General features: G+C 40.4%; 1 long non-coding RNA gene across 2 annotated transcripts; it reads right to left on the bottom strand.

The window, feature by feature from the left end:
• Positions 1-1,937: 1,937 nt before the first annotated feature.
• On the bottom strand, positions 1,938-15,788 carry LOC121876013. 2 transcript variants are annotated; one of them, XR_006090705.1, is made up of 3 exons: positions 15,704-15,788; positions 9,133-9,319; positions 1,938-1,993 (listed from the first exon to the last, which is right to left on the bottom strand). It is a non-coding gene; the product is annotated as an uncharacterized LOC121876013 (long non-coding RNA). The 2 variants fall into 2 exon arrangements; XR_006090706.1 differs by having other exon boundaries at positions 9,133-9,316; positions 15,704-15,742.
• Between the last annotated feature and the right edge of the window lie 713 nt (positions 15,789-16,501).

Here is a 16,501-nt window from a genome sequence, read left to right as displayed (position 1 = left end):
CCTATTACACACATCTTCTTAAACACTATTATCATACAGTATTTCACCTTTTACAGCATAAAGCTAACCCACCTGATAATAAGATACCACATAACTTTAATATATACTGTACTGTACTGTACTGTGCTAACTGCTCATCTTAGTCACAACTTTATCCTAGTGCCGCCATGTAGTTCATCATCTCTCTTATGGAACTCATTACAGTGGTCCCTCGGTTAACGAGATTTTGGTTAATTATTTACCTTCCATAAGATTCTTAACTTCGGTTAACGAGCAAGCCCTCGATTAACGAGTTTTTATGGAGCCGACTTCAACATGTTGCTTGCATTTGGCGGTCCACTCAGCTGTAGTATTGGTCCGCCAATACAGTAATCGTTTAGGGCTTAAATTTCATTATTTTAGTAAATATCAAGAAGTTTATACTATTCAATAATTTTAAAAGTTTAATATTAACTTTTTAGTCATTTTAACAATTATTGAACATAATTGAAGGTAAAGAAACTAGTTTCTGATGCCATCCAGCCTGTTAACACACCAGACAGGCGTTAGTCTCTCTGTTTTCAGTGGAGGTAACATCTCTGGAGACTCTCTTCAACTAAATGCTTTTTTCTGTGTTTCCAAGCAAATTATTGGTCACTTTGAATATATTTTACATATTGACAATATATAATGCAGTGCAGTGTTGATTTAAAGAAAAAATCTTGAATTACACCAAGAGAGCTAAATTTTATGGGTGAAAAGGAAACATGGGGTGACTTTCTTCCACCCCAATGCCTTCTTCTTCCTTCTCCACCCCCATTCTAATTCCTCATCATGATCATCATCCAGGAGCCTTCTACATACACCCTAAAGTAAGTGTCTTTTCCTTTTTGTTGAATTTAGGCAATGTGAGCTGGAACACTTCCCAAAAACCCATTGAAATGGTTTCGTTAACGAGTTTTTCGTTAACGAGAACCTGCTGGACGGATTGTGACACCGAGGACCTACTGTACTATATTATGTACTTTTGTACGCATTAAGATATATTCCGGCTGCCAAATCCGAAGAGAATACCATCTTCCTGTAATGTGGGCCTAACCGTGTGTCAAGAAGTTCTTTAATCATGGCCACCGTTCTTCATGCTTCGGCTGTCGACCCGCTGAAAATTCGTCATTCAGATTAATATTAAACGAGAAGCTTCATTAAAATACTGAAGCAGTATTGACCCCAAAGGAAATTAAACAGTACTGTATTTCCACACCAGATGACAGTTGAGGTAGTAAGTTGGAGATTTATTCCCACTGAAATTTCTACCACATAAATGCATCAAATAATATCAAATTTGTTTACTTACTATTTGTTAGTGGACAATTACCATAAATAAACTTCTCAATCTAACAGAGTGAAATGTACTACAGGTGTATGGTGAAACCATTTCAATATTAAGCAATATACTGGACACAACTTATTCAAATACAGTACCTGTCACTACTGAAGTAAACTACAACTCTTGTTCACAAAAAGAATAGAGAGGTCCCTCACCATGGTCATTCTCCTTGGTCAACTTGATGTATAACTGAAGACCCGGGCAAAGAAGTCCATGATGACAGCAAGGCTTCTGGTTTATTAGTACGCCACTCTGCTTCCTCGCTATCCTGCCGCTCGCAACATAACATTTAATTTGTAAGAGCAAATCATTTAAAAGATCAAATTTACCAAAAATAAATAAATAGATCCCATTATGAATACATATTAAAAAAATAGACAATTTTGAATGGTGGGCATTATTAAATTATTAAGTTAAACAAAGACACCTGAAAAAGGGATGAAATTTTACATGTGCTACTAGCATTTCAAAAGAAATCTAGAAGGATAGGGTTAAAACTTTACCTTAGTTAAAGTGATGAAGTCTGTTGAAAAAAACACTCTGACACCTTCAATTCTGAAGAGAATTTATTAGGGGATTTCTGAGCTGCTGTGATGTTGGCAAAGTTGCAGTTCCAGACTCAAGTACCTGAAATGATGAGCTACAGCAGTGTATTGTACCTGTACCTACAGCAGTGTATTGTACCTGTACCTACAGCAGTGTATTGTACCTGTACCTGCAACACAGTGTATTGTACCTGTACCTACAGCAGTGTGTGTACCTGTACCTACAGCAGTGTATTGTACCTACAGCGTGTATTGCCCAGCCATTCAGCAGTGTATTGCCTGTCACCTACAGCAGCAGTGTTTGTACCTGTACCTACAGCAGTGTGTGTATCTGTACCTACAGCAGTGTGTGTACCTGTACCTACAGCAGTGTATATACCTGTACCTACAGCAGTGTATACCTGTACCTACAGCAGGTGTGTAACTGTACCTACAGCAGTGTGTGTACCTGTTCCTACAGCAGTGTATTGTACCTGTACCTACAGCAGTGTATGTACCTGTACCTACAGCAGTGTGTGTGCCTGTACCTAGCAGTGTATTATACCTGTACCTACAGCAGTGTATTATACCTGTACCTACAGTACAGTGTATTGCAAAAATTCGTACTCTGCAGCAGTATTGTACCTGCACTCCACAGTGTAATATTGGTACCCACAGCAGTGTATTGTACCTGTACCACAGCAGTGTATTGCACCAGCCTGCCGTTAGTGTATTGTACCTGTACCACAGCAGTGTATTGCACCTGCACCTACAGCAGTGCTTGCAACGGTACCATGCATGTACCTGCACCACAGCAGTGTATTGCACCTGTACCTCACAGCAGCCACTGGACCCACAGCAGTATTGCACCTACCACAGCAGTGTATTGCACCTGCACCTACACAGAAAGGTGTATTGTACCGTACCCACAGCAGTGTATTGTACCTGCACCACAGCAGTGTATTGTACCTGCACCACAGCAGTGTATTGCACCTGCACCCCACAGCAGTGTGACATTGTACCTGTACCACAGCAGTGTATTGTACCTGTACCCCACAGGTGTGTATTGTACCCATGGCAGTATTGTACCCACAGTGTATTGCACCTTGCATCTGCCAGCAGTGTATTGCACCCAGGCCTCCACAGCAGTATTGTACCCACAGCAGTGTATTGTACCTGTCTCTGCAGTGGCTTGTACCTGCAGCAGTAAAGGAAAATTTTGCACTCACAGCAGTGTATTGCACTCTGGTTGCAGTGTATTGTACCTGTACCACAGCAGTGTATTGTACCTGTACTACAAAGGTGTATTGCACCTGTACTATGCAGTGGGGACACCTGTACTTCCACAGCAGTGTATTAAATTTCCACAGCAGTGTATTGTACCTGTACCTACAGCAGTGTATTGTACCTGTACCTGTAGCATATTGTACCCCAGCAGTGTATTGTACCACAGCAGTGTATTGTGTAGCTGTACCTACAGCAGTGTATTGTACCTACAGCAGGTATTGTACCTGCACTCTGCCAGCAGTGTATTGTACCTACAGCAGTGTGACACCTGTACTCACAGTGTATTGTACCCTACAGTGTATTGTACCCAAAAACTTAACCTTTGTAAAATACATTATGTATATATAACTGCAGTTAAGACCCATAAACCGTACCTCCATCAAGAGGCTGCCACAGTTAAGACCCATATACTGTACCATGAAGAGGCCGCCAGTTAAGACCCATGGTACCAAAATTCTCATGAAGAGGCTGCCACAATTAAGACCCATACTGTACCATCAAGAGGCTGCCACAGTCAAGACCCATATATCAAAATTCATCAAGAGGCTGCCACAGTTAAGACCCATATATGGCTGTACCATCAAGAGGCTGCCACAGTTACACTCCATATACTGTACCATCAAGAGGCTGCCACAGTCAAGACCCATATATCGTACCATCACAGGCTACGCTGTTAAGACCCATATACTGTACTATCAAGAGGCTGCCACAGTTAAGACCCATATTCGTACCATCAAGAGGCTGCCATACAAGACCCATACATTGCACCTGACAAGAGGCTGCCACAGTTAAGACCCATACTGTACCATGAAGAGGCCACTACACCCATATTGTACCGTCGAGGCTGCTGCGCTAAGACCCATATATTGTACCATCAAGAGGCTGCCACAGTTAAGACTCCATAGTCACCATCAAGAGGCTGCCACAAGACCCATATACTGTAATTGTCAAGAGGCTGCTTACAGTTAAGACCCATATACTGTACCATCAAGAGGCGTCACAATTAATCTCCATATAATAAAATTCATCAAGAGGCTGCTGCTAGTTAAGACCCATATACTGTACTATCAAGAGGCTGCCACAGTTAAGACCCATATACTGGGAAATTCATCAAGAGGCTGCCACAGCAGACCCATATACTGTACCATGAAGAGGCTGCTACAGTTAAGACTCATATACTGTACCATCAAGAGGCTGCCACAGTTATTAATCTATACTGTACTGTCAAGAGCGCCAGTTAAGACCCATATACTGTAATTGCTAAGAGGCTGCCACAGTTAAGATCCATATAACAGCCCATCAAGAGGCTGCTACCAGTTAAGACCCATATACTGTACCTCCTCGTCAAGGAAATGCCAGTTAAGACCCATATATCAAAAATTACATCAAGAGGTTGCCAGTTAAGACTCATATACTGTACCATCAAGAGGCTGCCAGCAGTTAAGACCCATATACTGTACTCGTCAAGAGGCTGCCACATATTAATCTATATGTCAAATTTTGATCAAGAGGCTGCCACAGTTAAGACCCATATAATTGTACCATCAAGAGGTTCGCCACAGTTAAGACCCATAATTGTACCATCAAGAGGCTGCCACAGTTAAGACCCATATAATAAAATTATCAAGAGGTTGCCACAGTTAAGACCTATATACTGTACCATGAAGAGGATGCTACAGTTAAGACCCATATACTGTACTGTCAAGAGGCCGCCACAGTTACACCCATATACTGTAAATTATCAAGAGGCTGCCACAGTTAAGACCACATACTGTACCATGAAGAGGCTGCCACAGTTAAGACCTATATAATAAAATTCATGAAGAGGCTGCCACAGTTAAGTTAATCTATATACTGTACCATCAAGAGTATGCTACAGCAGACCTATATACTGTACCATCAAGAGGCTGCCAGTTACATCTATACACTGTACCATCAAGAGGTTGCCACAGTTATGACCCATATACCGTACCATCTGTGCCATCAGGCTGCCACAGTTAAGACCATCAAGAGGGGCTGCCACAGTTAAGACCCATATCTGTACCATGAAGGCTGCCACAGTTAAGACCATACCATCGAGCTGCCTGGTTAAAGACCATGCTGTGCCATCAGAGGCGCCACAGTTATATGCTGTTACCATCAAGAGGCTGCCAGTTAAGACCCATATACTGTACCGTCAGAGGTGCTACTGTTAAGACCATATACTGTACCATGAAGAGGCCGGTTGAATATCTGTACCATGAAGGGCTGCCTTTCCAGTTAAGACGCCTATACTGGCATGTACCATCAAAGGGGCTGCCAGTTGAGACCATATGCTGTACCATCAGAGGCTGCCAGTTAAGACCATACTGTACCATCAAGAACAGTTAAGACCATATGCCAGCACCATGAAGAGGCTGCCAGTTAAGACCATACATATACTGCCATTAAGAAATGCCACAGTTAAGACCCTACTGGACTTCAATCTGTACCATCAAGGCTGCCAGTTAAGACCATATACTGTACCATCAGAGGCTGCCAGTTAAGACCATATACCATCAAAGGCTGCCAGTTAAGACCATATACCATCGAGGTGCCACAGTTAAGACCATATGCCATCAAAGGCTGCCACGGTTAAGACCATATGCACAGCCATGAGAGGCGCAGTTAAGATATATGCCATCAAGGCTGCCAGTTAGAACCATATACTGTACATCAGAGGCTACAGTTAAAGACCATGTATTAAGACCATGTACCATAGGGCCTGCCAAGTTAAGACCTTGGTTCAGATACTTCTGTACCATGAAGAGGCTGCCACAGTTAAACCATATACCTGTACCATCAAGGGCTGCCACAGTTGAACCATACCATCAAGGGCTGCCACAGTTAAGACCCATATACTGTACCATGAAGAGGCTGCCACAGTTAAGACCCATATACCATCAGGCTGCCACAGTTAAGACTTGTGTTTGGTGTGTTTTTTGCCATCAAGACCCTGGTTGAACCCATATACTGTAGCCATCATAGGGCTGCCACAGTTAAGACCCATATACTGTACCATCAAGAGGCTGCCAGTTAAGACCATGCCATCAGAGGCTTACAGTTAAGACCATATGCTGTACCATCAGAGTGGTTTTTGGGTGTTTGTGTTGGGTGTTGGTGGTGGTTGTTGTGTGGGTGGTTGGTGGCTGCCACAGTTAAGACATATCTGTACATCAGAAGCTGCCAGTTAAGACCTTGTGGGTGGGACTGTACCATCAAGAGGCTGCCACAGTTAAAGACCCATATGCACCAGCCTTACCATCAAGGGAAACATACACAGTTAAGACCCATATACTGTACTGTCAAGGGGCACCACAGTTAAGAACCATATACTGTACCATCAGAGGCTGCCACAGTTAAGACTCATATACTGTACCATCAAGGGGCTGCCACAGTTAAGACCCATATACTGTACCATCAAGAGGCACCATACAGTTAAGACCCATATACTGTACCACCATGAAGAGCTGCCACAGTTAGACATATACTGTACCATGAAGAGGCTGCCACAATTAAGACTCCATATACTGTACCATCAAGAGGCTGCCACAGATAGGAACCCATATACTGTACCATGAAGAGGCTGCCACAGTTAAGACCCATATACTGTACCATCAAGAGGCTGCCACAGTTAAGACCCATATACTGTACCATCAAGAGGCTGCCACAGTTAAGAACCATATACTGTACTGTCAAGGCTGCCACAGTTAAGAACCATATACTGTACTGTCAAGAGGCTGCCACGGTTAAGACCCATATACTGTACCATCAAGAGGCTGCCACAGTTAAGAACCATATACTGTACCATCAAGAGGCTGCCACAGTTAAGACCCATATACTGTACCATCAAGAGGCTGCCACAGTTAAGACCCATATACTGTACCATGAAGAGGCTGCCACAGTTAAGAACCATATACTGTACCATGAAGAGGCTGCCTGTAGTTAAGACCCCATATACTGTACCATCAGAGGCTGCCACAGTTAAGACCCATATACTGTGTACCATCAAAAGAGGCTGCCACAGTTAAGACCCATATACTGTACCATCAAGGGGCTGCCACAGTTAAAGAACCATATACTGTACCATGAAGGGAAGCTTGCCGCAGTTAAGGCCATATACTGTACCATCAGAGGCTGCCACAGTTAAGACCCATATACTGTACCATCAAGAGGCTGCCACGGTTAAGATTCCCCATATACTGTACCATGAAGGGCTGCCCACAGTTAAGAACCATATACTGTACCATCAAGAGGCTGCCACAGTTAAGACCATATACTGTACTGTCAAGAGGCTGCCACAGTTGAACCCATATACTGTACCATGAAGAGGCTGCCACAGTTAAGAACCATATACTGTACCATGAAGAGGCTGCCACAGTTAAAGACCCATATACTGTACTGTCAAGAGGCTGCCACAGTTAGGAGACCCACTTATACTGCTGATAAGAGGGCTGCCACGGGTGGAACCATATACTGTACTGTCAAGAAGCTTGCCTGATTGGGCTCATATACTGTGTACTGTGAGAGAGGCTGCCACAGTTAAGACCCTTATACTTCAGCTTGCCATCAAGAGGCTGCCACGGTTAAGACCCATATACTGTTACCATCAAGAGGCTGCCACAGTTGAACCCATATATTGTACCACCATGAAGAGGCTGCCACAGTTAGACCATATACTGTACCATCAAGAGGCTGCCACAGTTAAGACCCTTATACTATACCATCAGAGGCTGCCACAGTTATATACTGTACCATCAAGAGAGCTGCCACAGTTAAGACATATATACTGTACCATCAGGAGGCTGCCACAGTTAAGACCCATATACTGTACCATCAAGGAGGCTGCCACAGTTAAGACCCATATACTGTACCATCAAACTTCCAACCACAGTTAAGACCCATATACTGTGTACCATCAGAGGCTGCCACAGTTAAGACCATATACTGTACCATCAGAGGCTGCCACAGTTAAGACCCATATACTGCTTTTATCGAGGCTGCCCAGTTAAGACCACCATATACTGTACCATCAAGAGGCTGCCACAGCGATTCAAACTACATATACTGTACCATCAAGAGGCTGCCCATACAGTTAAGACCCATATACTGGCCACCATCAGAAGCTGCCACAGTTAAGACCCATATACTGTACCATCCCAAGAGGCTGCCACCAGTTAGGAACCCACATATATACTGTACCATGAAAGGCTGCCACAGTTAAGACCCATATACTGTGCCATCAGAGGCTGCCACAGTTTAAGACCCATATACTGTACCATCAAAAGAGGCTGCCACACTTAAGACCCATATACTGTACCATCAAGAGGCTGCCACAGTTAAGACCCATATACTGTACCATCAAGAGGCTGCCACAGTTAAGACCCATATACTGTACCATCAAGAGGCTGCCACAATTAAGACCCACATACTGTACCATCAAGAGGCTGCCACAGTTAAGACCCATATACTGTACCATCAAGAGGCTGCCACAGTTAAGACCCATATACTGTACTGTCAAGAGGCTGCCACAGTTAAGACCCATATACTGTACTGTCAAGAGGCTGCCACAATTAAGACCCATATACTGTACCATCAAGAGGCTGCCACAGTTAAGACCCATATACTGTACCATCAAGAGGCTGCCACAGTTAAGACCCATATACTGTACCATCAAGAGGCTGCCACAGTTAAGACCCATATACTGTACCATCAAGAGGCTGCCACAGTTAAGACCCATATACTGTACCATCAAGAGGCTGCACAGTTAAGACCCATATACTGTACCATCAAGAGGCTGCCACAGTTAAGACCCATATACTGTACCATCAAGAGGCTGCCACAGTTAAGACCCATACACTGTACCATCAAGAGGCTGCCACAGTTAAGACCCATATACTGTACTGTCAAGAGGCTGCCTGTGTTACAACAACATACCTGGACACCTGGTAAAAATTTGAGAGAATTTGGATTGGGTGTTTCTTGAACTTTGATGAACATTGAGACGGCAGAAGTCAGATGAACACTCCTCCTAGCCTCGGATAGTTGCTTCCCCCATCCATAGTGTATAGATGCAGGATTTATGTCATATCCTATACGTATTTTGTTATGGCATACTGCTCTACTGAAAGGCAAAAAAAAAATATATATATATATATATATATATATATATATATATATATATATATATATATATATATATATATATATATATATATATATATATATATATATATATATATATATATATATATATATATATATATATATATATATATATATGTGGTTATCAGCATATACCTAGATCACGCGCACCTACAGTGATTTACTTGCATATATATGTTACATAAATTTATTTGTCAGTGGCCCAAGGTTAAAAATGCTTTGAAAACCTTTGATCTAGATGTATGATAGTTATTTTGTGGGTCCCTTTTTTCTGACCTGACCTGGCTAGTCACGTCACCACCCTTCTCTTAAGCTCCTCTACGTGTGTGTTGGTGTGGGGATTAGTGGATGTCATCATTATGACCTGACCTCATGTTTTTAAGGTCACCCTGTATATTTAAGCCTCTCTCTGTCCATGTAATCCAGTTGCCTCTGAAGATGTCTTGAATAAAGACGAAAGCTAAGGTACTCCGTTGTTTCCATTTTTCCGTGTGATTTTATCAAGATATATATATATATATATATATATATATATATATATATATATATATATATATATATATATATATATATATATATATATATATATATATATATATATATATATATAAAACTATCAGTTAAGGTATTCTTCACAAATTCCAAATGACCTTCATAAAGTAAAAAAGAGAGTAACTTTTGAGAGCAGCACTATTGTACTACTACCAGTAAGAGTTGTTCCATTTTGTTCACTTTTTACACACATGTTCTTATCATTATTGTAAGCATTTTAAAAGAGGCAAAAACATTTTATACATCACCTATAGTGGGCAGAGCATGAAGGATGAAGGAAATTGTGGGGTAAAACATGGTGAAAAACTGATCATGTGACACTAAAATGATGTGTGTGTGTACATGAAGAGATTAATTCTTTACCGTAAATATCTGCCATGTCACCGCATATCGTCTGTTTGTTTCAGGGTTGTTATGATTTAAATCAAATGATTTAAATCACATGATTTAAATCGATTTAAATCAGAGTAAAAAAATCATGATTTAAATCAAAATAATTTTTTTACTAATAACTGTTTTCTCTTTTTATTCTACATAATTGAAAAGTATATGCAATGGAGCAGGCTAATAACATTATTTGGGTTTACATAATTATGTACTGTACTACTGTATAGTCTGTTCTTTCCAGTTTTGTGAAACTTTGATCAAATCATAAGGTCTCATTATTAATGTATATATTTACATGAAATATATTGTTACCTAAGATAATTAATACTACTGAAATTCAGAAATCATCACATCCCAGGATCTTTGTATAGAAGAGCAGGAGGAACAATGCTAGTACAGTGATCCCTCGGTTAACGAGCGCCTTCGTTAACGAGTTACCTCCCATAAGATTCTTAACTTCGGTTAACGAGCAATCCCTCGGTTAACGAGTTGCTCACGAGCCGACCACAACAAGTTTTCGCTTGCACTTGGCGGTCAACCAGCTGTAGTATTAGTCCACCAATACAGTAATCGGTCCTAGTACTTAAATTCCTTACTATTTTAGTAAATACAGTCGGCCCTTAACATACGCAGGGGTTATGTAACAGAGATACCCGTGGATGTTAAAAATCCGCGTATATGTGCTGCCTCCCCCCCCCAAAAAAAAACCTGGTCCCCCCATGTCCTTATTTACCGTATATACCTGTGTGTAGTTCAAGTTTTTAAGACCAAATTATTTGGCAAAAAATTGGGGGTCGACCTCGAAACGGGTAATAGTTTCGTTAGGTTGAAAAATATTTACCAGTAACTACCAGTAAACAATGGAAACGATGCACAAACGCACCACCAGCTGTGAGTGTCAGTACAGTTGCCAGGGCAGATCTCTTGCGTCATCATAGCAAGCCCAAACTAGCCAAATCCATGGTATGGTAGCACAAGACGATGTAAAACAAAGTATTCATTTATTAAAGTTTATTTATAGATACTGTACATAAATTTTTGTCCATTACATTTGAAACATCAATCTTTGTTAATTAAATTTGAAACAAAAGAAAACTACGATACCGTATTTTCATTAAAATATTACATCACAAGTATATTTTACCTTAACTGTGACTGAATGAATATACGTATTCTCAGAAATAAATATGGAAATATAATATTTTTGCTGGAATGACGTACATATTACAGTGGAAAGTGGGATAAAATCATGAAAACAATGACTTTCGCTTTCTTTCGTCATTCAAAAGATTTTACCGTAATCGCTTTTCGAATGGTTTTCAGTTAAAAAACTGTTGTATTCGTAGCCTACTGTATTACAATAATATTCTATCCTATCATTAGCCTTATAATCCCACAACTGAAAACCATTCAAAAAGCAATTACGGTAAAATCTTTTGAACGAAAGAAAGAGAAAGTCATTGCTTTCGTCACAATTTTATCCCACTTTCCACTGTAATACGTACATCATTTCAGCAAAAATATTACATTTCCATGTTCTCAGAAATAAATGGTAGTTTTGTTGAAACGTAATGTACAGTATTAATATTAAAATGCAAAAATAGCTATAAAAACAATTAATACACCCGTAATGTACTGGCTGGCATCTCCACTCGTCCCTGCTCCCGCGTCCAAGGTCACCACTCCTCCCAACTCGTCTCCCTCCGCTCCCTCCTCTACCTCCTCCACCTCCTCTGCCTCCTCCACCCCCTCTGCCTCCTCCACCTCCTCACCGTCACTACTGCCGACAACGAACACAAATGTTTTGTAAATAACTGCACCTCCACTTCCTATGTACAGTACTGAACTGTACTGTGCTGTGCATTTTTACAAACAATAAACATGGCAAGAAAAGCTATTAAAAAAAAAGAGATAAAAATTTCACTTTACTGTACCGTACCTCTCCTCGGCAACAGGACGGGGTCATCGGGCTCATCGTCACTCAATTCCATAACGGGTGGTGAAGTGGAGGCGACGGTGGATTCAGCTGCTTCCTCACTGCCGCCAGTGATTGATGGTGTTAAATCTCTCCTTCGGTGATCAAAGAACATGGTGATGGGGAGTTGTCGTCTCTTTTTTCATTTCTTCCATGATGTTTTTGTATGGAGCGAAAACGTCATCCATCCCTCGCATGAATTTCAGGGCACGCACCATGGAGGGGTCCATACTATAGGCCAGGTTTTTCAGTGCCTCAATATTCCTGGTCATCTCCCCCAACTTCTCCAACCTTATTTCTTGGTGCTCTTCCTCATCCTCTTTCCCTTCCTCTTCCTCTTCCTTGCCTGAGTCTACTAACTCCTGTAGATCCTCCTCGGTCAGCTCAGTGTCGTGCTCTTCAATTAGCTCCCTAATCTCGTCCTCTGCCATGTCCTGGAAGCCTTCAGCAGCCACTTTCCTTGACAGTGCCAGGGTCTTTCTGAATATTTTCATTAAAATCCATCAAAATCATTTACCTTGTCATCGTCTTAAGCACCAAACAGCTCCTCCCAGTCTTCTCCTTGAACAGGGCTAGAGGGTACATGTTTTTTTAATCGTTTTCAATTAAAAAAATGTTACAGCACATGTATATTTTACCTAAACTGTGCCTGAACGAATATATTCTCAGAAATAAATAGTAGTTTTGCTGAAACGTGGTATATTTCAATGTAAAATAGGATAAAATACATGACGAAAACAAAAGACTTTACCTAACCTTCCAATGTTCGAGAGATGTTACTCGTTTTTTTAATAGATTTCGGTTAAAATACTGTTATATTACAATGATATTATATTCATACTGTGCTTGATATACTACATTCACGGAAATGTAATATTTTTGCTGAAATGACATACGTATTAGTGGAAAGTGGTATAAAATCGTGACGAAAGCAATGACTTTCGCTTTCTTTCGTTCAAAAGATGTTACCATAATCGCTTTTCGAATGGTTTTCAGTTAAAAAAACTGTTGCATCACAAGTGAATTAGGATAGAATATTATTGTAATACAACAGTTTTTTAACTGAAAACCATTCGAAAAGCGATTATGGTAACATCTTTTGAACGAAAGAAAGCGAGTCATTGCTTTCGTCACTTTCCACTGTAATACGTACGTCATTTCAGCAAAATATTACATTTCCATATTCTCAGAAATAAATAGTAGTTTTGCTGAAACGTAATGCATTTCAATGTAAATTAGGATAAATTACATGAAAACAAAAGACTTTACCTAACCTTCCGATGTTCAAGATATGTTACTCGTTTTTTTAGTAGTTTTCGGTTAAAATACTCTTATATTAGTGATATTCTATTCATACTGTGCTTGATATAATACATTAACGGAAATGTAATATTTTTGCAACTCCAATGCTGATGTCAACACAAGCGTGGTTACAGCGAGACTGAGTGAGTGAGGGAGAGCTATGCGTGTGTGTGTGAGGTTGCGGGAGCGGGCGGTGTCCCGTGTTTGGTGCCGCGCGCGGGTTGAATGGCGCGCAATTTGAATGTACTTCAATTACTTCAATGTACAGAATATTCCTCCGGTGGGGCAATCCGCGTATTTGCAAATCCGTGTATTATAACCCGCGTATGTTAAGGGCCGACTATCAAAAAGTTTATACTATTCAATAATTTTAAAAGTTTAATATTACATTTTTTAGTCATTTTAACAATTATTGAACATAATTGAAGGTAAAGTGACTAGTTTTATGCGCGCCATCCAGCCTGTTAACGCACCATACAGGCGTCAGTCTTTGTGTCTTTTCAGTGGAGGTAGCATCTTGCTTGAGACTCTCTTCAACGAAACACTTTTTTTCTGTGTTTGCAAGCAAATTATTGGTCATTTTGAAATTTATTTTACATATTGACAATATATAATGACAGTGCAGTGTTGATTTAAAGAAAATAATCTTGAATTACACCAAGAGAACTAAAATTTTATGGGTGAAATGGCGCCATGGGGTGACTTCTCTTCCACCGCAATGCCTTCTCTTCTCCCTTCTCCTCCACCCCCATTCTAATTCCCATCATCATCATCATCGAGGAGATTTCTACATACACACCTCAAAGTAAGTGTACTTTTCTACATTTTTGGTTGAATTTAAGCAATTTTTGGTGAGCTGGAACCAATTACCCAAAAACCCATTGAAACAATGGTTTCGGTTAACGAGTTTTCGGTTAACGAGCAACCTTCTAGAACGGATTGTGCTCGTTAATCGAGGGACCATTGTAATACCATCAGACACACGATGGAACACAGTGACAGATTCTATTGAATCTTATTTAAAGAACTGGGAGACCCTTGTTAAAGTGTGCAAAGAAAATAGTGAAGAAAATGATAAGAAAATTGAAAGGTAAGTTAATGATAAGGCATTAAAAAGAACTGCAGAAGACTATTTTGAGAGACTTAAGCCTATTGCTGTGGCATTGGACTGTGTCCAGAGAGAACATACCCTATTAAGTGATGCTGTAGAAATCTGGGTAAAACTGAAAACTGATATTAAGGAGTATTTAACAGATAAGAAGGATATGGATAATTTTGAAAAAGAATCAAAGTAGCATTGACACCTGCCCATTTTCTAGCTAATGTGATAGATCCAAGGTATCAGGGCAGACATCTGACTCCTGAGCAGAGAGACATTGCAGAACAGTATGTGTGCGAGTCTCTTCCACATTTCCTTTCAACATTAATGTCCTTCCATGGAAGAAGTGCATCATTTAAAGAGGTCCCACTAATTACCCAAATGTAGCCGCAATGAAGTCAAATAATGGTTCTACATAAATAAATCGGACTGCCAATCACTTCTCGACTAGTATTTGGTGTCACAAAGTCACAAAAAATTGGAAAACTTAATTTAAACCGAGTTAATAGATCGCGTGCTTGTACCGAGGGAGCGAGTAATTACCCAAATGTACCCGCAATGAAGTCAAATAATGGTCCTACATGAATAAATCGGGTTGCAAATCACTTCTTGATTATTATTTGGTGTCATAGTAAAAAAAAATTGGTAAACTTAATTTAATCTGAGTTGTGTTAGGTTAGGTTAGGTACATGGACTCGATCTATTAACTAAGATTAAATTAAGTTTACCAATTTTTTGTGACTATGACACTAAATAATAATCAAGAAGTGATTCGCAGTCCGATTTATTCATGTAGAACCATTATTTGACTTCATTGCGGCTACATTTGGGTAATTAGTGGGACCCCCTGAACACTATTAACCACCCCAGCTCCTAACTGTCCCTCCTGTGGTCAAGTAACAACTCACACTTGGTGCCGTCACAACACTCTGGTTATCCACCTTTACTAAGAGTAATATAGTTTAGCATGTATTACACTGTTATATCATAAGTTTATTAATAAATGTCCGCTGCGTCATTTTCTTTACCTGATTAAAGAACAAACTCGTGGAAGAAGCCTCAGTCGTCCCACACTGCTCGCCATGTTTACACTACTGAGCTGCTTTATGTTTGGGCTACCTCAAGCTTCGCCTAATTGTCTCCTTAACCATCAAACAAGAAATATTATTTTATGAACCTCACCAACTTATTAATTTTATTAAAATGTAAGTAAATTCCACGAAAAGGTTTTTAATATCAGGTTATAATACAAGACATTATGAAGGGACCCAACAGGACACACTGGTTCCCTGTTGTCCTGACCAAAGCAACAGGTCGTCCAGGCAGGGCTGTAGGAATGACCCAATCTTGTTTACCGAACACGCTGATTGGTTCAACTGCTCGCGTTGTGATTGGTTGCGAGTCCATGACGTAATATTACTATTTTCTATAATATAATGTGTGGTGAGGGGTAACGGAGATCCCAGATACAGTAATTATATTGAGAGTAGTCCTCATACTCAGTGAATTTCATTTTCCTGTCATTAGTTTTATAAAGTTCTGAATAATAAACACTGCATTATACACCATTCAGAGTGTTACAGACCGTTGGTAGTTCGCAACTTCTTGGGCCTATGAAGTACTCAACAGTGAGCTACTTCCCTTACATGGACGCTACACTGGACGCCAAGACTCTGTTACCATTCATTGTACCATTTATTCACATGTCTGTATTACTACATATTATTATACCATGTCTGATATCTATGCTTATGTCTAATGCCTATGTTCACTCACTAGGCCCCGATATACTATGTCTGTACCGCGCTAGTCGAGTAACTAGAGGA

The sequence above is a fragment of the Homarus americanus genome, unplaced genomic scaffold, assembly GCF_018991925.1.
Source record: "Homarus americanus isolate GMGI-L3 unplaced genomic scaffold, GMGI_Hamer_2.0 scaffold7214, whole genome shotgun sequence".
Taxonomy (NCBI): Eukaryota; Metazoa; Arthropoda; class Malacostraca; order Decapoda; family Nephropidae; genus Homarus; species Homarus americanus.
This window is presented reverse-complemented; position numbering and strand designations above follow the sequence as displayed.